This window comes from Castor canadensis, chromosome 7 (assembly GCF_047511655.1).
Source record: "Castor canadensis chromosome 7, mCasCan1.hap1v2, whole genome shotgun sequence".
Lineage (NCBI taxonomy): Eukaryota > Metazoa > Chordata > Mammalia > Rodentia > Castoridae > Castor > Castor canadensis.
In genome coordinates this window covers 51,263,814-51,288,792 of record NC_133392.1, presented here as the reverse complement: position 1 = coordinate 51,288,792, position 24,979 = coordinate 51,263,814, and the positions used below count along the sequence as shown (strand labels likewise).

General features: G+C 39.5%; 1 protein-coding gene across 4 annotated transcripts in view; it reads left to right on the top strand.

The window, feature by feature from the left end:
* Positions 1 to 18,053: 18,053 nt before the first annotated feature.
* The window catches only part of Slc16a9 (solute carrier family 16 member 9), a 50,542-nt gene continuing 43,616 nt past the window's right edge, over positions 18,054 to 24,979 (top strand). For 3 of the 4 annotated variants that reach the window (XM_074078909.1, XM_074078908.1, XM_020181749.2), the window contains exon 1: positions 18,340 to 18,478. The gene's annotated coding sequence lies outside the window, so the exon portion shown is untranslated. Of the gene's footprint in view, positions 18,198 to 18,339; positions 18,479 to 24,979 lie in introns of those variants that run through there. The other variant, XM_074078907.1, reaches the window with a different exon arrangement.

The window sequence follows — 24,979 nt, the reverse complement described above, 5'->3', positions numbered from 1 at the left end:
TTCAGACCTCTCCTTTTGCCTACAAGGACCAATTCCTATTGATGTGATGTGTTTCTCTCCAAACCTCTCTAACTTAGGATTTCTCTGAGCCAATTATCAGGTCACTGACAGATGAGTAAACCACTCCCAAGTTCAGGCAATTGCTTCTTTTCCCTGGGAGCTTCCATGCTATAGGCTATTTTGTTAGCAATATCAAATCTGAAGCTAGAATTCATGGGTACAAATCCTGGCTTCACCTCTTACAGTTTGATAAACCTGTGTCTTAGCTTTCTTACTAAGAAATAAGTGTCTATGTCCTTAGTTTGTACATAAGATGAAATGAGATGACTGGCACAAAGTGCTTAGCACAGTGCCTGGCATGTGGAGAACCCTCAGTTGATGTTAGAATGTTATTATTTTTAATGTCTTTGGACGTGTCTCAGTTCCAACTGAATGTTAGCAAGCCTTGGTCACCTGCCTAGGCTACATTTATCCCTGACATCGAATGGTCTCACCTTTACTGAGGCCATTACTCCAAGGTTGTGATTACATTCCATTGGAGCCTAGGCATAGTTCTGCTGAAGACATAGGTCTGACGTGGTTGATTCTGGAGGGATTTGTCTGTTTGTTATTTTAGGACTTAGCTTTACAACTAGGTGTCATAATGTGACTTGAGAGAAGAAAAAAATGCATGCTAAATATCCTCTTTCAACAAATAATCACAGACATAATATGAAAGTAATATTGGTAAATGTAATTTTCCTTCACTCTTCAAAAAATATTCATTCAGTTCCTTTTTGCCAAGCATGGTGCAGGGCAACCAGGTCAAAGTAGTGAACAAAACATAATGGAGTTCACAGTCTAGTGGGGAAAATGAATAAAGATGCAAATGATGCAAGTACAATTGAGGAATACTAGGAAGGGTGTAATAAAGGTATAATCAGGGATGACCCAAGGACTACCAGGTGCAGCAACATCCGGGAGCTTGTTAGACACCCAGAATTCCAGAACCCCGGAAACTTGCTGAATTCAGAATGTGCACTGTAATAAGATCCCCAATGATTCATACACACATTACGGTTTGAGAAGCCCTGGACTAAGTGTTCCTATCATCTTTTTGTGTTGGCTAGTGGACAGCTTCGTGACCTTTGGGAAAGTTGCTTAACCTCTCTGGGTCTTGCTTCTTCTCCCATGTTAAAGCAAAGAGAGATAAGAAAAATGGTGATAATACTCTCTGCTTTGCATATCATTTAGAAATACTGTGAACATTAAATGAATTGGACTGCAATTTACATGAAAATGCATAATAGCAAGGAGATATCTAAAACTAAAATGTTCTTAAAGAAGATAGGAGTAGCTCTGTGAGTTAAGGAGCCCACGGCTCCCGTAAGTAAAATTGGGAATGGATTGCTTTCATGAATTGCGATGATATTCATGACCTATAGACATGTGTACAATCTGGATTAAGCAACATGTTTCCCAGGGAGTGGATTTCTGAAGCCTTTCATCTAACTTTTTTTGATGGGGTGTGAGGATCAACACTGGGGCTTGAACTCAGGGCCTACGCCTGGAGTCACTCCATCAGCCTTTTTTTGTGAAGGGTTTTTTCGAGATAGGGTCTTGTGGAACTATTTGCCTGAGTTGGCTTTGACCACGATCCTCCTGATCTCTGCCTCTTCTCCTGAGTAGTTAGGATTACAGGTGTGAGAACCCCCAGTTCTCAGCCTTTCATAGTACATGGTGCTTCTTAACTTGCCACCAATAAATATAAATTACCTGGAGCCAGGTGTGGTAGTACACACCAGTAATCCCATCACTCTGGAGGCTGAGGCAGGATGATTGAGACTTCAATGCCAACCTGGGCTACATAGTGAGACCTTGTCTCCAAAAAATAAAAAAATGATCTGGCCATGATTAAGCATAGATACTTTAGTCCTGCTTAGTCACTTCATATCACTTTAAGTGTCTTTCCTAGCTCTGTGGTCCTTTGAAACAATTATCCTAAATTTGAGAAGTCAGAAAATTCCTGCCAGAACCCTTGTTAACTATAAGTGCCAGTATCTAGCATTGGACCATACTGTGCTAAGTGTTTTGCATACTTTATGAAATTTAATCATACTAACAAATCAATGAGAAATTTCCATTTCATAAATGAGGAAATGCAGGTGCAGAAGAATTAAGTAAAAGACCCAAGTTCACACAGGACATGCTACCGTGGAGCTGTGGCTAGATGAGGGAACCAATTCCCAACTCAAAACCATCTGCCTCTAGAACCCTCAACATCAAGCCAGAGAAGTTAATTACCTACCTCACTGTGTCCTCATTTGGAAGGCAAGTTTTGGGGTGTAATGAAGTACCTTAATCCTTAAACTCAAGGATTCAATTATTAAAATGAGTATTATACTCATCCTAAATGTGTGGTGAAACCCACCAATGTGTCAAATTCCCACTTTACAGATCACTCTTGCCTCTTTGCTAAGGTCTATAATAAAATATGATCAACATACCTTGTATACATGTATGAAAATGTCATAATAAAATCCATTATCTTTTACAATTAATAATATGATAATAAAAATATGTTTTAAATGGCATATCATTTCTCTAGTCATGGAGCTCTATTGTTTTGTGTTATAAAATTTAAAATCAGGCCTTGTAAACAAGTATCTCAGATCACTGCTCTGCATTCAATATATAAAGAAATAAAAATATCCTTACAATAATTTTTTTTGAGTCAGCTCTGTTTTCCAGGCTGGCCTTGAACTCATGATTCTCAGGCCTCTGCGTCCTGAGTGCTGTGATTACAGGTACACACCACCATACCAAGCTCTTCAAAGTAATTTCAATGTGAATTTTTAAATACAGATAATTGAAAAGTCTCAGATACTATTCTGAGCAATTCATTTCCAAAGAACTCATAAGTGACACCTTGGTAAATACATCAATTGTCTGGGCTTCGTAATAATACTGCCTATGTGACTAGCATTTAGCACTTAGTGACAAGGATTATAGACGGTCTAACATTTAAGTGTCTACTTAAAGTGTCGCCAAGAAAAACAAGCTACAAAACCATTTCGGTAAGAATGGACAATTCCTAACCCTGGAACATGCTTGGGCTGAGCTGCTTCTGTGGAGCTGGGGGCAGGATGTGAAGGAGGGTCTTCAGTTTGTGGTATTTAGGTGACCATTTACACCTGGATTATTGTTCTGGGTGTTCTCTGCATGCCTGTTTGCTGATCTTTCTAGGACAAGTCTGACTATCTGAGCAAACTATGGCAAGATGCCATGTGGGCCAGTCCAAGATCAGTAATGAGCCAAAATTTATTTATAAACCCCCGGGAAAGGCCCCTGAGTACTCTATGCCATCTGACCTGGGGCCGGGGCAAGGAAGATTAGTGTGAAAGTACGGGAAGTTCTTGGTGGCCAAATGGGTTTCCAGTGTGAACCATTTGCCCTTTTGGCCAGGCAGTGGCTATAAACTGATCTCTGGAGCGTCAGTGCCCCTGGACTCCTATAAAAGGTGTGAAGTCAAGGCGCAGAGACTGACCTTTTGGATGTTGTTTATGGAGTATGTCTTTCACTGTAGAGATCATTTATTCAATAAATATTTGTCAAGCACCAACTGCCTGTCCAGTAGTGATATTGGTATGGGGATATATTAGCGAACAAAGCAGGAACCTGCTTTCTGATCAGGGAGAAAGACAAATTGAGAATTTCATGTGCGAGTTGAAGACAAAACAGAGCAATGAGACAGACAGCTTAGCTGGAGGATCTAAGAAGCCATTTCTGAGAAAGTAACACTGGACCAGAGAGTTGATTGATGAGGAACCAGTCAGGTAGAGACATGGAGGAAGAGTAAGGACTCAAAAGAGAATAGAAATTACAAAGGCCCTGAGATAGGCAGAATTCATCAAAACTTTAAAGGTCAGTGTGATTGTAGCTAAGTGAACAAATGTAGAGTTGATGTTTCAGGATTGATAAAAATCAGCTTCTATGTAAGTTCTCTGATATTTGGCCTACAAACAAGTTAGGAGACTTTTCCAATGGCAAGAGACAGTGAAAACCTGAGACACTCTACGAGGTGTTGTGTGTCCTTTGTGCTGGGACTTGTCACAAGTTATATTCAACAGTGTGTTCTTTCTCCCTCTCAGGGCTGCAGTTGTTCCATGGTTACTCTAAGTTGTTCATCTTTGTCCCTGCATTGACACAATGCTAGGCAGCAACATAATCCTGGTAGATGAATTAAAAAGTGTGTTTGAGGACAGCTTCTTCTAAACCACAAACGAAACTAAAGTTACATGTGCTTTAGTTTTTCTTTTAAATAATAGCTTTATTGAAATAAAATTCATATTCGATTAACACAATTTACATGTAATTTAAAGTGTAAGATTCAATGATTTGTGGTATATTGATAGAGCTATATAGTCATCACCACAGTCAATTTAGGAACATTTTCATCACCCCAAAACAAGAACTATGTACTACCCCTTAGTCCTATTAGGAGTTACCCCCAACCCTGACATTTCCCCTCAGCCAGTCCCCATCCCCAGCCCTAGGTAACCACCAATCCACCTTTTACATAAACTTGCCCCATTCTGGGCATTCCATATAAATGCAATCATATCTATAACCTTTTCTTTCTTCCTTTCTTCACTTAGCATAATGTTTTCAAAGTTCATCCATGTCATAATATGTACCAGTATTTTTGCAGAATAATATTCTCTTTATTTTTTCATTCATCCATGCTTATTTGAGTTGGTCCACTTTTTGGCTCTTAAGAATAATGATGCTATAAACATTCATGCATAAGTCTGTGAGACCATATGCTTTTATTTCTCTTGATTAAATGTTTACCAGTAGAATTACTGGATCATATAACTCTACCTTTAACCTTTTGAGGAACTGACAACTGTTTTATGAAGTAGCTGCCCCACATCTATAATTTTTTAAGTGTTTTCTCCTGATATTTATAAGGAAAAGAATATTATTGACACCCTGACAATCCTTAGGACTTCAAATATTAAATGGGTAGATTATGAAATAAAGACTAAAAGTTAAAGCATTTGTGTCCTTCCTCATAATTTAGTTTGATTTTAAAACCTTCATACATTTTCTTTAAATCTCTATTTTATGACATCCAGTGCTTATTATTTGGGCTCCTCATTACCTGCTTCATGTTAAGAAGCTAATTACATAAAAAATTCCTCACATTGCCTTCAAGTATTTGAGGTCAGGAGATGATGATCCAAGTTGACATGAGATACTTCTTTACTGGTGATGATTAGGTTTATTCACCTAGCAATTATTGGTATCTACTCCACATGGGAAATGTGTGAGGTACTGGTTTTTTTCTTGCTGTTTTCTTCTTTTTTTATTGTTGAGCTGGGTACATTGTGGCACTTACAAAAGTTCTTACCATGTTATCAAATATATCATACTTGAATTCACCCCCCCACTATTCTCCTTTATCTCCTTCTCCCCCCATTCCTGGAATAGTTTCAACAGGTATCATTTTTTCCATTTACATACGTGAGTTCACAGTATTAGCACTATTTTCACCCTCTCACACCCTTTCCTCACCTCTTCCCTTTTTCCACTGGTACCACACCTACCCCCAGGCAGGACCTGTTCTGCCCTCCTGTTCTCCGATATTTGTAAATGAAAAAAGAAAAATGACATTTTGTTTGTTTAAGATAGCTACACAGGGAGTTTCCTTGTGACATTTCCATGTATATATGTTTTATAACCTGAATCGGTTCATTCTATTTTTCTTCTATCTTAGTCCCTTTCTTACAATGGTTTCAACAGGTTTAAAAACTTATATTCATTCTTATATAGAGAGCACATCAGCCATTTTCACTTTTCTTAACTTTCTCCTTTTACCCTCCCCCTCTTATATGTGACCTCCCATTAATGTGACCTGTTTTTCATAACATTGCTGTGTTTGTATTAGGTCTACATTCCACATATGAGATAAAATATACACCTTTTGGCCTTCTGAACCTGGTTAACTTCACTTAAGATGATGTTCTTCAGTTCCATCTATTTACCTGCGAATGACAAAATTTCATTCTTCTTTTGTGCCTCGATAAAATTCCATTGTATATAAGCACATTTTCTCAATTCATTCATCAGTAGTGGGCATATTGGCTGTTTCCTCAGCTTAGGTATTGTGAATAATGCTGCAATACACATGGGTTTGCAGTGTCTTTATTGTAACCTGATTTATATTCCTTCAGGTATACCCTTAGGACTGGAACTGCTGGATTATATGGCAGTTCTATTTTTAGTTTTTTGAGGAGTCCTCATACTGTTTTCCATAGTGGTTGTACTAATTTACACTCCAACCAGGAGTTATGAGGGTTCCTTTTCCCCTACATCCTCACCAACATTTGTTGTTGTTTGTGTTCTTGATAGTAGCCATTTTAACAAGAGTCAGCTGGAATCTTAATGTGGTTTTGATTTGCATTTCTTCATGTGTTTTTTAGCCATTTGGACTTCTTCCTTTGAAAAAAAACTGTTCAGTTCACTTGTCCATTTCCTCATTGGGCCATTGACTTTTGGGGGGTTTAGTTTTTTGAGCTCCCTGTATATTCTGGTTATTAATCACTTGTCAGATGTATAAATGGCAAAGATTCTCTCCCATTCTGTGGGCTGCCTCTTCAATTTAGAAACAATTTCTTTTGTTTTGTAGATTTTTCAATTTCATGTAATCTCAATTGTCAATCCTTTCTCTTAGTTGCTAAGTCATTTGAGTTCTATTTAGGAAGTTGTCGCATATGCCTATTTATTCCAATGTATCCCCTGCTCTTTCCTGCACTAGTTTCAAAGTTTCAGGTCTTACATTAAATTCCTTAATCTACTTTGAGTTAATACTTGTACATGTTGAAAAACATGGATCTAGTTTCAGTTTTCTGTATGCATGCAATATCCAGTTTTCCCAGCAACATTTGGTGAAGAGGCTGTCTTTTCTTCATTGTATGTTTTTGACACCTTTGTAGAAAATCACATGGGCATTGTTGCATGGATTCATATCTGGGTCTTCTATTCTGTTCCACTGGTCTTCATGTCTGTTTTTATGCCAGTACCATGCTATTTTTATTGCTATGGCTCTGTAGTACAGTTTGAAGTTGGCTATTCTGATACCTCTAAGTTGTTCTTTTTGTTCAGTATTGCCTTGGCTATTTGTGGGCTTTTGTACTTCTAAATGAACTTTAGGGTTGATTTTTCAATCTCTGTTATGAAAGTCAGTGGAATTTTTATGGGGATTGCATTGAACATGTAGATTGCCTTTGGTAATACAGCCATTCTCACAACATTGATTCTACCAGTCCACAAGCATGGGTGATCTTTCCATCTTCTGTAGTCTTCTTGGATTTCTTTCTTCAGTGGTTTATAATTTTCCTTGTAGAGGTCTTTCACATCCTTTGTTAAGTTTATTCCTATTTTATTTTTTTGAGGCTATTGTAAATGGAATTGTTTTCCTATATTCTTTCTTAAACAATTCATTGTTGGTGTATAGAAAGGCTACTGATTTTTGTAAATTGATTTTGTATCCTGCTACTTTGCTGAAGCTGTTTATAGTGTTTAGGGGTTTTTTGGTGGAGTTTTTCAGGTCTTTTAGGTATAAGATCATGTCGTCTGCGAATATAGATAGTTTGACTTCTTCCTTACTTACTTGTATTCCTTTTATTTCTTCTTCCTATCTTATTGCTCTGGTTAGCAATTCCAAGACTATGTTGAATAAGAGAGGGGAGAGTGGACATCCTTGTCTCATTCCTGACCTTAGGGGAAAAGGTTTCAGTTTTTTCCTATTAAGTACGATGTTGGTTATGGGTTTGTCATATATAGCCTTTATTGTGTTGAGGTACATTCCTTTTATTCCTAGTGTCATCAGAGCTTTTAACATGAAGAGATGTTGAATTTTGTTGAAGATTTTTCTGCATCTATTAAGATGATCATGTGGTTTTTGCCTTTGCTTCTGTTAATAAGCTATATTACATTTAATGATTTTCATATGTTGAACCATTCCTGCATCCCTGGAATGAAACTGACTTGATCATGGTATATGATCTTTCTGATATGCTGTTGAATTTGGTTTGCCACTACTTTATTGAGGATTCTTGTTGCTTTTTACTTTAAGGTCTCACTTTATTATATGTGTGGTTACAGGAGTACTATGTGCTTCAATTCCTAATGATTCATTTTCTTTAAGCAGATCCTTGATATATTAAAGTTTTGGCTTGGTATTTGTTAGCTAAAAATTTCTTGGGGCCACAAACTTATTGCAGATTATAGTTGTCAACATCACAGGAATTCCACTAGATATTTTTTATTCTACTCCATAGCAATGTTAATTTCTTGATTTATTTGGTGGTATATTACAACACTATTGGCTAAAGAGCCTTTTGAAAAATAATCTTGACCTGCCAAAGAAAAGTTGAACTGCAAGCCTTTCTAAGATTTACATCTAAGGCAGAATCCAGTCCTGTAATTCGTTAAAATCCTAGTTGACAGAAGATGTACTGAGCTGTAGAAATCCTGGTGTGATGTGGAATGAGGGTAATGTCTGAGGAAAGATTTAAGTCTTCTTGGTTAAAAAGCAAATTTTGAGATTTTGTTGATTTTCTAGGCTGGTTACCATACTTGCCTGCCACTGCAGAAACTTCTTGAGTAAATTTCAACAACTGGTTTTCGTGATTCCCCTTAAAGGACATATAACATTCATTCATAGTCATTGTAAGTTTGTCAGTGGATAAAACTGTCCTCTTTTAACTATGTATAGAAAATGTGGATCAGAACCTATGTTTTATTTACTAAGTTAGTTCTTTGGTATACTAATTAAAGTATGTATTATGCATTAGGCTGTAGTAAACACACGTTAGTAGTTTAATTCAAATATCTACACAATGACCATGTGAATTGTGTATTATTTTCCCCACTTTACAGATGAAGAAATAGGCACAAAGAAGATAGGAACTTCATGAAGGTTACAAAGTTAACAGATAGTCTTGGCCTTGACATTTTGGCTCTTGTCCTCTATGTCCTCTGCCTCTTATTCAGTTTCTAGGGATTTTTTTTTTCTTCATCTAAAAAATTAGCATATTAAATTCTGCATTGAGTATGAAGGTACAAAAATCCCATTATGCTTGGACATGATGGTACACAGTATAATCATAGCACTTGAGAGACTGAGGCAGGAAGATCATGAGTTCAAAATCAGTGTAGGCTAGATAACAAGACCCTGCTTCAAAAAAATTAAGCATAAAATAACCTCCTTGTGCTTCCAGGAATGTCTGGAAAACTAGGTTCAATGGAAGGAAATGCCTCTAATTATCATTGAATATGAGTTGATCAGTTCTCATTCTGATGAGAACCAGAATCTGTGTGACTGATCCAAACATTTGTACTGTGGGTCAAACCACTCTTGTAGATTTAGAAACAGGAATGATTTTTATCTTAGTACAAAAATGATGGATTTGGTTAACAGTCAAAAGGCTTTAGGCATGCTTCTATCTGAGCTGGCTGTTTACTTGGGTTTTGACGGATGTTTATTACTGCCAAAAGATACTGCCCTTTTTTTCTAAGGCTTCTTTAGCCTAATCATCAACTCTTGATTATTCTTAGTTAAGTGCAGTTCCAGTGAAATGTTAGCATTTGATTTGTTAGGTACCTCTTTTCACTATGCTGGAATTTAAGAGGTCACAATTTTTGCTTCTGTTACATCTATTCAGTGATCTATGATAATATATTCCAAACCACAAATCAGGAAACTGAGACCAACAAGAGAATTTGTGCCATTTCCAGCTGGAAAAGAAATCTTGGAGGTAATTCTAGAGTCGATAATGCTGGAGTTCCTTAGATTTTTTAAGAGTTATCTGAACAATGAGGCAAAATATTTGAAGCTCAAACTATTTTAGAAGATTCTGCACTTGTGAGGCACACCTCTGTAATTTTCAAGCAATTCTGTAAAGTCTTACAGGAAACCATCCTAGACCTTTCTTTCTCTTTACTAATCCTTATATTCATCAGTTGCACTGCTTATTAATATTTCAAATTGGTTCCCTTATCTTTTTATAATTTATTGATTTTAAGTTTTCTTAATTTTTATGTCAGTTATTAATGCAATCTCCTTTATATTTACAGGTAAAATACCAAGGCAAAACCCCACTGGACAATAAAAAGACCCTAAACAATGAAGGACAGGAATGTAAAGCAGGTCATGTTAAAGAGAGGGTAATAGTGGGATGCGGGGGAAGGTAAACAAGGAGAGTAAAAGAGGGTGAAAATGGTTGAGGTACTTTCTATACATGTATGAATATGGAAAATTGAAGTTTGTTGAAGTCATTTCAAGAAGGACAGTAGGAGAAAGACTAATGGAGGGGATGAACCAAACTGTAGTACAATAAAAATATTTTTTTAAAAAATAGCAGCCTCCAAACTAGTCTCCTTCCCAGTCCATCCTCCAACAGGTTTCTAAGACTAATCATTTTTAAATGTTTTTTATTAGTATATAATAGTTGGACAGGAGTTTCTTTGTGACATTTTCATATATGCATACAATGTAAGAGTAATGATTTTTGAAATGCAGATTCAACCATATCATTCTTCTGTTTAGAATGTTTTCATGTTTCTTTTTGCTTCCTGAATTTTTTTTTCTTTTGTGGGACTAGGGTTTGAACTCAGGGCTTCATGCTTGCAAAACAGACGCTCTACCACTTGGACCACACCTCATGTCCATTTTGCTCTGGTTATTTTGGAGATTGAGTCCTGTAAACTGTTTGGCCAGGCTGGGCTCGAACTGTGATCCTCTCAATCTTAGCCTCCCAAGTAGCTAGGATTGTAGGAAAGAGCCATTGGTGCCCAGCTTCTGAATAGCCCTAATATGGAGACAAGAACCTTCATGGTCTAAGCTACCCTAGAGAACATTGGTTGTGCTTTGACTAGTCAGCAACCCAAAATGCTTTGGGACAATTATCTCTGTCCCAGTGAGTACTCTCTAAGCAGCCTGTCTTCGCCTTCCCTAGACTTGGCTACATAGCCCAATACTCCTTCTTTTGGGACTTTGAATCTTGAACAAAATCCTGCAAGGATGCAGATAAAATAGATCTAATTTCCCACGGAGGCTATGTATCCCTGCCAATGAAATGTTTAAATGTACCTGCATCCTTATAAGTTTTCCAATTCATGCAGTTCTGCCAAGAGACAGAAACTGTTGGTTGCAGTCAAAAGCCATATTCCTATTTTCCTCTCACTTCCCACAAATATTCCAGATTTTAATCATGTGTAATTCCTTTAGGATAATTCCTTAGCATATCATGGGAGTCTTTCAAGCCACAAAGATTTTGCAAATGCTTTCCCTTCTGTCTTGGGATGTCTCCCTCTCCACCCAAGCAGTGTTCCAGACTCTGTGTTCCTTTAACATAAGACAGGTACCCTGCTTGAGGTATTTAGCCCAATCGAATAATTATTGCTTTCTGTCTTCCCTCCTTCACTGCAAACCACTTTGCTTTCATATGACACCTGGCACAGAATAAATGATTAAGAATTTTTGATGAATGAATAAATAAAATACTTTATTGTTCATGCATGGGGATTTATGTTATAGACAACAAATGGGACACGTACAGTATTCAAGTTGAAGATAATAGTACCATAATAAAAATGCATATGACTGATCATAAGTTTAGTTAAAGACAAACACCAAAATGGGGGTGGTCATGAACACGAACACATGTGACAAATGGAAGATTTGTGTTACTACCTAATTTTTTTTTCAAACAAGATGCATTTTAAAATGCTATTTCAGTGGAAATTATGTTGTGGTAAAAGCACAGAATCCAGGGTCGGGTGTAGGTTTAAATTACATACCTCTGGTTTCTCATCTGTAAAATGGAATGGAAAATAGTATTGCCCTCAAAAGATTGTTATGAAAATATAAGGATATTAAATGCAGGTAAAGGGCTTAGCTCAATGGCTGGTGGATCTGTTCATTCCCTATTTGTCACCCTTCCCATCTCAATCTGATATCTGCCATTTTTTTTGTCCTTCTGTTACTGGAAGGCTGACTTCTTGTGGGCAGCAATCCCTTGACTCTTTTAGTGTCTGTTTTGTACTTGAGTTCGGCCAATGGTAGGCATCATCAAAAGATTGAGAGAAGAGAGAGAGAAGGGGCGGGGGAGGAGATGAGGATACTCTATACCTTTTTGTTACTTTACCTCTGGCTATAAAACTCTCTGTTTCCAATTCCTCTCTTCAGAGGGTCCCTCCTTTGTAGGTGATCTTCTCCCAGGTGAGGGGAATACTAGGTCTTCCCTTTATCACTGAAGGCCCAGGAACAGTTATACCTTCCTATTGTTCCTAGTCTTTGGGGTTTCTTGTTTATTTTTTTAAACCTGCTCACATCTCTATAAATATTTTTTTCCCCCTTAAGCTTCCTTCATTTGACTATCTGGGATAAATTGTTTATCCCAGATAAACAGAATTCTGACACTGTGCCTAGTACTTGCTTAATATTGTAAGCTGTTACTGTCATTACATTAAATTATTATTAGTATTAACATTAACTATATAATCAATATTAAATAGATATCAATATTGAATATTATTAATACAGTAAAACAAACATGAATTTTGAATAGAAGGCAGGATTCACAGACATCTTTAAAGTAAAGGAGCGGCCCTCAAGTACATGTCATGTCTACAGCAGGTTGTTTTGCCTTCAGTTTGCAGTAACTTCCAAGTACTGTAATGGAAATGTTTAAGAAGTTCTATGATGTGTTGGGTTATAAGGATAGAGATAAGCCAGTCATTCTCTGTGAGCCCAGACTGTGGTGGGGGGATGGGGAGAACTCATTCATCCTTGTAGATTAGGTCTTGATGCATCAGTTCAGCCTATGTTCAAACTGTAAGGAACAGCTTGATTTTACAATTTTCTCCCTCTTTGGGGTATATTTTTTCTTTTTAACTTTTAGTTTCATAAGGTGGTTACTATCTTGTAAATCACACCCAAGAAATCAAAATTAAAGTATGTTGACTAGGTCTAAGGTGACCACATTTTCCAAATAAAATGGAATAAAGCTTTGGGACTAGCCACAAATTTTGGGTTGTATGGACTCTGTATGTATAGGCCATATTTTTTCTCTTACATCATGTAATGAAGAAGACAAGAAGGATAAAATTTCACATTTTGAACTGAAAAATTGTTTAGAGACATGTAAACCTTGAAATGTAATACAGCTAAGTCATACTGAGCTGGAGACACGTTTAAAGAAACTGGCACTCTTTCATTAAAAGATTCAGTTCACTGGTCTTATGTTTATTTTTAAATATTATTCATCTACTCCACCTATATTTTCACAAGAAGAAATTGCACCGCATTGGGACATTTGAACTCAAGAGACTACTTCTGGTAATAAGCCATTCTTTCCCAATCTATCATCTAATATGATTAGATAATGATGTACAGTGGTATATTGTGCAAGTCAAAGCTGTAACACATGATTCCATGAGTGAATTAAAACTGTGGAAAATGACCTTGAACTATCCTAGACACATGAAGGAATTTTCTCCTCCCCTCCTCCTTCAATACACTTATGAGAAGCTACGGTGTACCAAGCATTGGATCCTGGAGTAAAGATGTGAACAGGAGGTCATATGTTACAAGTGTGAACCCTGTGTTTGCCTCTTGTCTCTGTCACTTTGGTGCCCTCTGCCTTTGGGCAGCTCACTTAACCTTATGAAGCCTTAGTTTCCCTTCTGTAAGATAAGTAAAAACTAGCAGTATTTGCTCTATGGGATTAAATAAGAAAATTTTTATAATTATTTAGAATAGAATAGAGCTTGGCAGAGCCAAACAGCTAAGAAATTTCAATTACCTGTTGCAGCAAAACAATTACTGACAAATTGGACGTGCCTTCATTTGTTTGCTCATATATTCATTCACGAGAGCAAGTTTTTACTCTTTTCCAGCCTCTGTACTGTAGTGAACAATAAGGAAAAGACTAAACCTCATACTTGCTCTGAGAAGCATGTAGCTTCACTGCGTAGCCAGGGAATAAGTACATTTCTGTGTGAGCATGTATGAGCATCATGAATCCCACACATGCAGACACAGCACGTGCCTTGCAGACTGATGCATATGAGGGTGTGGGTTATTTTGTTCATGGCTTTGAAGCCATTCACACAAATATACATAGGTGCAAAAGACACACCCATTCTAAGTAACACTGTTCATGATAATATGGAGTAATGTTTAGAGTATCGATCTCTGTAAAGAGGCTGTCTGAAATTCAAATGCTAGCCTCATCTCTCACTGTGACTGGGAGAAAATGATTTGGCTTCTCTATAGTTAATCTTCATCATTGGCAAAACACAGGTAACAATAATAGCATTTACTTCTCTCTTTTTTTTGCAGTACTGGGGTTTTGAACTCAGACCCTTTCTCTAGTAGGTGAGAACTCTACCACTTAAACCACACCTCAGCTCTTTATTGTTTTATTGTCCAGGGCCAGCCTGGAACTTCAATCCTCCTACTTCTGCTTCCTGCACAGCTGGGATTACAGGTATGTATCACCACACCCAGTTTAGTCTTTGAGCCAGGATTTTGCTTTTTGCCCAGGTTAACTCCAAACCGAGATCCTCCTATCTTTGCCTTCCAAGTAGCTGGGATTACAAGTATGAGTCACCACTCCAGGCCCCAGCAATGACTTCTTAAATTTCTTGGGAAGCCTCAGATGGGTTAATGTGTACAAACTATGGATTCTCAGGATTAGCTCCTGCCAGCCTTGAATCATTTTTCTAAAGCAAAGTGGGAGCAGCACAGGACCAATCCATCACTTACCCACTGAGTGACTCAGCAAGAAACAACCTCTCTGTACCTCAGTTTCCTCATCGATAGAGAAAACAATACTTTGCTTTGAGGACTAGATGACTGTCAGCAGACACTCAACAAATGGCATTTATTTATCTTTCCTTCTCTCTTGAAGATTAAAAAGCATTTGAGCCAGAAATATGATAAAAGATCCAGGTAAGAAAAGATGAGATGATACGTTGGAGAACTGCACGTAAAAATATGATAGAGTATATTTTTAAGGTTATTTTAACTTTTGAAATTTGTCCTTTTAAATAAAAGCTCTGTAAACATTAGAGAGAATGGTTTATCCACTTTTATTATTTTCTGATCATTGTTAGAGTGTGAGAAAATGAATTGGAATTAATTGAATGATTTATAGATCTCTGAACTAAATGCTATAAAACCCTGAATGCCATTTTCTTTAGTTACTTTTATTTCAAAGTATAGTGCCTTTGTAGCTATGCTGTCTTTCATAAACAGGGAAGGACAGCATGTCAAAAGAAAATAAACCTGCTATTGTGTAATAAGTCAGGAAGGAGAGACCTTTGTCAGCAGGGCAAGCACTGGACCAGTGTGACAGTGTGACTCAGGTGCTCGGATTTGTCACGTCACCCTGACTTCCACACCTTCGTCTGCCCTCTCTGCTTTTGTTTTCTAGCTGGCATGAGAACTGGAGAGCAATTTTAGGTTAATTTCTCCATCTTATTCTCTCAAGAACTACCATAGCAAATAGCCCAGAAAGCGGGGGGGGGGGGGGGGGGGGCGGGGGAGGGAGGGTAAGAATATTTCACAAATCACAGAATTCTTACTAAATGTTCCATACTAATAGTAATACAAAGCAAAGAATGAACTCCTTAATGCAGGGCATCACCTCTGTACCAGTTTTGTTTTTTTTTTTTAAAGCTTTGCTTTGGGTTTCTTTTCTTGCCAAGGCAAATTCATCTAATCGCTTGCCTTTTTCTCTTGATCCATCTAGTTGGAAGTACATTGACTCCTGGGCCTGGAGACAGACCCAAAGGACAGATGCTGCGCAGAACAGGAAGGTCAGCAATAGTTACCTTATCTGTCCCTCACCTTACCAACAGACCTCAAATCTTCATGTGGCTGTGGAGCGTAGGAGAGGAAGTTTCAGTCTTCTCCTGCCAACGTACCTGCTCTTCCTTGTGCCAGAGTGATGGGAGGACTTTGCTAGCAATCTGAGTCAAATTCTTTTTGTAGGTACAATGTCAGGGTTAGACTACATCTCTGGATTCTCTTGCATGTCTCAGTGCTCTGCTGCAGTGTGACTGAACAATGAACCTTAGGGGATAGGGGCATTTTTCACATTCCAGCCTGGCAACAGTCCCTTGAGCCAAGCAGCAGTCATTCCAGAGCCAGGTTCTATACTCTCTAAGTTCTACAGGCTGCCTCTAGCCACTTTACTCATTAAACAAGCCTGGCCCTGCAGCTGTTTGAGTTTTCCACCCTGGAATCCAGTCTTCCTGTGAAGCTGGGACCTTGCCTGTGTGTGAGGACAGGCTCTTTTTCAGTTCTGCATTGACAAGTGTGGACTGGCCTGAACAGAAATGGGAGTGCTTGTCATTTTCTCCCTCTACAGGAAATCTGGGAAAATTTGGCGCAGGTGAGAACAGGGAAGTGGCAATTTCAGAAACTACTTATTGCTGTAAAAATATTTTTCTATAATAGTTCGCTTTTGCCAAATAGAATTTCATATCCATTGACTGATTTGACCCACAATCAAATGACATGTGGTATTATGGTTAGGAGCTATTTGAATCAAACAAAAAAGCTTTCTAGAACATCTTTTTATTGAAGCACATAGAAAAAAGTACACAAATTATCAGTCAACGCATTATTATCAAGAAAACCCACTTGAGTAATCACAAACCAGGTTACAAATTGAACTCGATATGCAGGCCCTACTGGATCCCCCTCCTCTTTAAAAATAAGTTTTTATGGTGTCAATAACATCATCTCGCCATTGTTTTCCTTCCAGAAACTGTTTTGGGGACCATGTCCCTCTTATCCTTCCTGTCAATTAGTATTTTTTCTATTGTACTTTCCTTTTAGAGAGAAACATAATACTATTGACTATTTCTGGTCATTCATTCTCTTCCCCTTAACCTGTAAGTCAGTAAATTGAGTAGAAAGGGATAGTGTGGGGCAGCAGGGGTGAAGCCCGTCACCTCTGGACTGTAAGAAAACATGACACGTGTGTTCAGGTTTCGTTCAAAGATTTATTTTTTTCTTTTTTTAAAATTCTCATCTCACATAGACTCCATCATGCAGGCAAGACTCTTTGAGAATCTCATTCTGATAGTATAGATAAGAAAACAGTCTTAGGAGGGTTAGGCAGCTCAACCTGGACTTCTGAATCTCTCCCTTTGTAAGAGGTAGTCCTTGTGTAGCTCAGAGTCCAGTTCCTCGGTGTATAAATGGAATCAAGCTGGTGGATGGATCAGAAACCAGTAGAGTATGGTGTTGTTTTCCAGAAATATGGGCATGAACGCACGTGCGCGCACGCACACACACGCGCACACACACACACACACGCACACACAGAGAGCAGCATCGTTGGAAGAGGAGGGGGGTCTCCTGGTTAACCACTGGTACCTAGGTACTGTCCCCAGTCTGCTACGGTGACTCTGTGGGGAATGTGAGGCACACATCCCTGCTGGCTCCCGTGCCCATTACCTTTCGGCCAAAGATAGTATTATTAGTACAGCTCAGGGGCTGTACAGACTGAACGTCCTTCCTCTCTCGCTCTCAGAGTGTTCTGTGCACTTTGGAGCCCCTCCTTTCCCGCGGAGGAAGCACTTGGCATCTTTATTCCACACTGTCCAGGGACATCGACTTCACAAACTTCTAGTGCTCCTTTCTCTGGGATTACTGCCAGTTGGGTAGACAGCTCCGGCCAGGAGGGCACCTAGTGGCCCTGGGAGCCAGGGACACTTGGGGCGACTTACATTCGTTTGCAGACCTGGGCTCACCGCAAATGCGCACGGTCCTTGGCGGGTTCCGGCCCGGCATGCGGTGGCGTCTGGGGAGCAGTGGCGCTGGGGGATGCACAGGTGTGAGCGCGAGGCCGGCGCTGCCCACCTCTCCCGCGGCCTGGGTGACTCCGGGCTGGGCCGAGCCGCTCTGGGCAGTGCCCTTCCTCCTCTTGGCCCGGGCTTGAGCCACGAGAGCAGGCGCAGCGCCCCTACCGCCCGCTTTTCCGCCTCCATCTCCTCCACCTCCTCCTTCCCCCAGCCAGCGCGCAGTCACAACCGGTTCAGACTGGCCAGGGTGCCCCGCAAAGAAGAGAGACGAAGGGGTGAAACACGGGAACTAACTTTCCAGGGAGGAAGACCAGAAATAGAAGGTGGAGTCTTGAGGAGAGGGCAGCCCCCCCCCCCCAGCTCCATGAAGCCGCCGCCACCGCGGGGCTCAGCGGGGACAGAGGGCGGCGGCCTCCAGGGCAGCGCGTAACGGGACCGATTGCCCAATACTGAGCAGGGGCCGGGTCCCGGGATAAATAGCTACCCGGCCTGGGAGCTGTAGGGGACGGCGGCGGCCGCGGTGTCCACCTCACCATCTGCCCGACCCGCCTGGGCGCTACTCCCTGTGTTGTGTCCCAGAGCCCCCGGCGAGGCCGGTACTCAGGTAAAGGGCTGGAGCTTGCGGGGCGGTCCCCAGGGTCGGCGGCCCTCCTGCTGCCCAGCCTTGCAGTAACTCCTCGGACTGAGCAGTCGAGGGAGGCGGCGGCGACGCTGTCACCCGCGGCCGAGCAGCTTGTAGCCGGTTTCTTCGGGACGTAGGCTGGGGGCTGAGACCGTCCGCGGTGGGCTTGCATCCACCCCGCGACATCCCCTTCTGTAAATGGGTGCTTCTTTGGGGTAGGCAAGATTTCCCAGGAATCTGAGGGCTTCACTTTGCATGGAGTAGGACGATGAAAAGAAAGGGAATCCTTGGGGCTGAGGGGGAAACGGTGCCCTGGATGGGGCTCAGGGCGGAGATCTGTCCCGGACTCACGGCAGAGCATCTGGAGTTGCTGGTGGCAAAGCAGAGAGAAGAGGTGTGTGACCCAAATGGGCCCCTACTTTCCGGAGGACCTCTGGGCCTCCAACCCCGGAACCAGGAGCAGGTGCAGGCAGGTGCCCGGGTGCGCCTGGCTTGCAAGGTGAGCAGCACGCTGGGGCGGCCGACTGTGCTCTGCAGGGTCAGGTTCAGCACCACCGAGTCACCGCCTGGCGAGCTCAGGAGCTCAGCTTTTACCACGACCGCGGGAGACAATGGCACCTCAGCCACCTGGACGCTGAGCAGAACTTGGGAGGGCTTGGTGCTGATCTCCCATCTCCGACTGGCTCTAGGTTTAACACCCTGGCTTCAGGAGCGCCCAGAGGCTTTTGAGAGAGCTGCTAACCATTTTAAAACGTGACTTTCCAAAAGCAAATCAGTGCTTTACCTTTTTCTTGGGATGCCACGACTACCCAGCACAAACTATCCCGAAAGCCTAGGCAGCATTTACACTAAATCTGTTAACTTCTATAGTAAGTTACTTGATATAACTTTTGGGGACCAATTTCCAGAGCTACAGCCTGTTTTCTTTGTTTTTAAATCTTGAATTATCTAGATAACAGTTTAGGTTGACATGGATTCCCACACTTTATCTCTGTCCTACAGAAGAGTAGAATTCTCTTAGAAATTCTTCAGGCGGGAATAATCAAAGGAATGAAGAAGCTAGAGAAGATTTTGAAGTCGATGGACAGATTATTCATTGCATGATTATTACAGCCTCTTTGAATTAATATGTAAATGTAGATGGCAGGTTTAGCACCCATATCATTACCAGAAACAAACTCCCTACCCCACAGTTTCTTGGAAGTAGAAAATAGATAATAAAATCGTTTAACCTACAATTTTGCAACACCTTGTGCTTTCAGCACCACCTATGGCCTAAGAGCAGATTCCTTGGTTTGTTCCCTTTTGGTATGTAGGCGAGCAGGCTGACAGGGACCCTTCTTATCTATAGGAAGGGCAAAAGGTGTGTTGAGGTAGATCAGGACATTAGGAAATCTTTCCTGGTTTCTGACTTTGGCTCTGAAAAGCTGATGATAACGGTGTGCATGATTGGTGTCTGAATGTTTATCAGATCAGATCATGGTGCGTTGGGGGTGCATCTGGCAGTGACACTGGAGCTTGAGGATGACAAGCAGAGAGATATGATCAGATTTGCAAGCTTTACTTCCTCACCCCGTCTTTTCTACACTCTTTTTTTTTTCTTTTTGTGGTCTTTTTCCTACAGGTATCTCCCGAATATCATTCATAGAATACAGTTGGTTATAGAAGGCCTGGGGGAAAGTGAAATAAAATAATGTCTTACTTGAAAAACTATAGATTTCTAGGAAAGTAACTCCTAGTGACTTCGATTTTAGCTAAAGATTGCAAAAATGCATATATTTTGAGCTAACTGATGTTTTCTTTGGGAACATCTTTCCAGATGTCAATGTAGCCTCTGTGGATAAAAGGATTGAACTATAAATAAAATTGAGTTCAAGGAAAAAAGGCATGGTTCCCTTCCTTCATGGAGCTTAGTTTAGTGGGAAAGATTGGTGTCCTTACAACTTTTGACAAAGAAAAGGAGATAACCCATTCAAGGTTAGGAATGGGTGCAGCATTTCAGCTTCCACTCGAAGAGAGGAGGGATTTTCTCAACAGAAAAGAGGCCTACTGGAACAGCTTAGCACAGAGGTAATGAAGTCTGGTATAGTCAAAGGAAGCAGAACAGTTTGGAGTAGCTGGAATCTGGAATTTAAAATTGGAAAGACTGGAAGGTTGGATGGGGCTAGATTATAAAGAATATGACAAATGATGGTAAGAAATTAAAATGTGATTGAACAGTATCATCAGCCTTAATCATACTTTTTGCCTTGAAGCTTGGTTTTGTGATTTCTTCCTAAAATAAGTAAATGATTAAACTCTCCATGATTTTTGCTTTCCATCCATATTGCTATGGGTTTCAAATAACCTTCCTTGCTTGCTTTCAAATCTGAAAGTGTTTTTCCTCCAAATATGCAATTCTTAGCCTGAGTCAGATTTTGGATAGGAAAACACCTCCACTTTCTTGGGCCAATATACAGAATAAAGCCACTTTCTGTTCTATGTTTTAATCATTAACAATAATAATAACAGTTAATGTTTATCAAACATATGTCAAGGGAATCACATGGCTTATGTTATCTATGGAGGCATTATTTTGAGTTTAGTCTGAGAATTCTGATAAATTTACTCAACTTTAAGTGATAGGATGGGATTTGAACCTTTGAGCTATTGTGCTGTCACATACAAGGACATAATACATGATAACTTATTAATATAAATTAGAAATTAGGCCTTATTAATATAAATTAGAAATTCCTCCTGTATGAGGAATATTCCTCTCTTTCTTTCTTTGCATCATCATTTTCATACTCTGATTAATTTTACTCTACACATTAAATAATGGAGTATATTTCAATGTGTTCATGTGCCTTAAAACTATTATAGGTGTGTGATGGCACATGTTTATAATCTCAGCACTTGGGGAAGCCGAAGCAGGAGGATCCCTAGTTCGAGTCCAGTGTGGGCTATAAAATGAGACCATGCCTCCAAAAACCAAAACTCAAAAAAACTTGTACTTTAGTGACCACTCAAAAGAAATTCTTAATCTCCTTGAGAAGAGGCATGATATACAATGAGAAAAACGTTAGCAAATGGAGCAGCTTTACATATGAGGACCAGGCTAGTCAGAATCTCTAAAAGAGGGTCAATTTAAAATATTATCATTATTCCCAATAAACTCCTCCCAAATGCACCAGATATTGTTGTATTTCACCATCCCGTATACAGCTCCGTGTGGCTTGAATTTTTTTTTTATTCTGAAGGTGATATAGCAAACATACTAGTCTGTATGTGGCATACTTCAGTGTATATTCAGATAAAAGAGTGGACCATATATTATCACGCATGAATTGTGCAAAACATATGCTAAGCAGAACACTTCAGTGTCCCCAGCATCATCATAAATTTCTTCACCAGATCACCTTCCGGGACCAAGCTTTGGGTAGGGTTGCATGGAGTAGAGATAGCACAGTGAGCAGGGCAAGAGTGTGGGACATAGGAAGATGATGATGGCTACCCGGATCTATGCATCTGGGCCTCATTTTTCCTTTGTTTAACTCTTAAATTGCTAGGCTCTTCCAACTCTCTGACTCCATATAGTTTATATATCCTGCTATTTCTCATCTGAGCTTCAGGGCAAGACTTAGAAATAGATGATTAGTCACTGGAGTGGTGAGTAAAAGATCTTCATACTTCTCTCTTCCCTGGCATGACATCTCTAAACTTCCATTTCCTCATGTGTCAGTTGAGAGGTTGAATAAGGTTAATGGTGGCAAGTTCACAAGGTTCACCCAGCTGGCACAGATATCAAAAATGAGCAAAGAAGACTGGGGGTGAGGGTTATGGACAGTGGGGGGAAGCACAGGTGAAACTCTAAATGCAAGTCAGCCTCAGTCCTGTGCCAGGGATATATTAAAGAGTAGAAAGAACTGAAGAGCACAGGCCCCACCCAGTGAGGGCCAGGCTTAACTCAGTTCCAGTTAATTGTTACAGAAAACTGACAACTCAGTGTTCTTAGCACTTCTGATTTTTTTTTGAGAGAATCCTGAAATTTACATTTTTATGGGAAATCTACCAGTTGACAATTCATTCAGATTTTCTAAAAACAAAAGTGACAACATTGGGCAAGTTAAGAAAAACACATCTATAGAGACCAGATTTGGCCTTAGTGTTGCCAATGTATGATTCCATGATTTCCATCATCCCTTCTGGCTTCATGATCCTAGACTGAATCCATTTTATCTCTAATCCACATTTTTGCTAAAACATTATCATGTTCCCTATGTCCAAATGCTGATAGCTTTGGAGGTGTTCTTTGCCAAGTGCTGGACTATGATCATCTCTGATATCCTTTGAAAATCAATGGATATCCTTTTTTTCATGGCTGTGTTGTTGATTGAATTCAGAGGTTCCAACAGTTAATTACTTGTGTTAATTATCTCTTTCAGGGACAATTAGTATGGCTTAATTCCAGGACCTGGAGATGTTTCTCTAAACATTTGTCTTCCTGTTCTTCCTTCCCCTCCCAATGTGAAATTATAAGCTGCTAAGAAATTGATTCTGGTTTCCACTTTGATGAAGTATTTGTAGGCTTGGCTTTATGGTGCTCAAAGAAATCTTCATTATCTTCAACCTGGCAAGATTTTACCATGTAGTCTGTCCCTCTTTTTAAATCTAGAGCTCTTTGTCCTTGAATTTCAACTAGATGAATAAGTTAAGGATTTGACCTTTATGAGTTGAGTTAATATAGCAGTTTAGATTTTTTTGAAAGAATATTTATATAGGTTCAAAAAATAAAAAGGAAAACAGTATATGGATTTCTTTATGATTCCTATCCTAAATTATCTTTAATATTTCTGGCTCCTAAGAGAACTATACAGTGAAATTCTTTAATACGATTGTATTTTTAAAGATAGGTGTTTTGGATTTGACTAGCTGCAATGTGTTTGTCAATGAGTGATTTCACAAACGTGGCCTGATTCTAACTTGAAGCTCATAGCAGATGTTGACAATGGGAGGGAAACATCTAAGCAAATAAAGTAAGAATGGTTCAGAGAAGACACATAACATACCTTATTGTGCCTGAGCTGACCTCCAGAGTGGATGAACAGAAGACTCTAAATGACTGTTCTGAGCTACAGTTTACCCTTGTCCTGGCCGCTTACTCTAACGAGTAAATCCTTCCTTGCACTTCAAACCATCACTGAATGCTTAATTTTTAAAAGTATCCAATTTTTTAGCATTTATTTGAATTTTCTTTTTATTTTTAAGTGACACATAATATAATATCTATATACATTTATGTGGTATAGTGTGATAATTCACTTTATGTATAAAACCACCTAATGATCAAATCAAGATAATTAGCATGTCTTTCTCCTGGAACATTTTTCATTTTTATGTATTGGGTACCTTTGAAATTTTCTAGTTATTTTAAACTATAGAGTCCACTGCTGTGGACTACACCTACCCTGCTGTGCTACAGAACATTAGAATTAGTTCTTCTCATCAAACTGAATTTTGGTATCTGGCGTCCAACCTCTTTCTCTCTCCTCGTCTGTACCACCCTAGTAACTAGCCTCTAGTAACTACTATTCTACTCTCTTATGATATGAACTTTTAAAGCTTTTATATGTGAGTGAGAACACGCAACATTTGTCTTTCTGGATGTGGCTTATTTCAGCGAATACATCTCCGGTTCCATTCATCTTGTTGCAAATGGAAGGATTTTACTCTTTTTTAATGGCTAAACTGAATGTTTAAGCAGATCTGAATGAATCAGTCACCATAGACATATCATCTAATGTTGTAAATTTCTTTGTCTTTACCCACACGTTTGGCTAGCCTTCCAGGTATAATGATGGAATAGACTGTAAGCTCTACGGAGGCAAGGACCTCTCGTTCACTCCACAGTGTCTTATAAATACATTCAATTCATTTTCTTGAGTGAAAGATATTTGATTAAGTTTTTGAATATACAAGGAATTTAGCAGGCTTTCTATGCATTCATTTATTTCATAAAGATTTATTGAGCTTTTACTACATGTCAATTATAATTCTTAGAACCAGGGATATGGGTTAAGCTTGAGGATTAAATCCCTTAACAGATAATAATCTTTTACAATAAATGTTATCACAGAAATGTTGTCCAAATTGCTGTGAGACCTTAGAGGAAAGATGACTTAGTTGTTGGAGCATTTTATGGTGACATCCAGAGGAGGAAACATTTGGCTTGGTTATGAAGGAAGAACGGAAGTTTGTTGGGTAGGCAAGGTGGAGAAGCTAGTGAGCCTGAAGAGCCCAAACCTGGAGGAGAGAAGGGCCATGGCCCAAGTGCTGAATTGTGAGCACAGGTTTGTAGGACATCTTAGAGAATGTGGTCGAAGGCCTGCTTCTTACACACTTTTAGAAGAAAACCAAAAGACTCAGGTAACTAACTGGGTATTTAAAGATTTAAAAATCTAGTGTCTTGTGGATCAGATATGGATTTATGAAATCAATTTT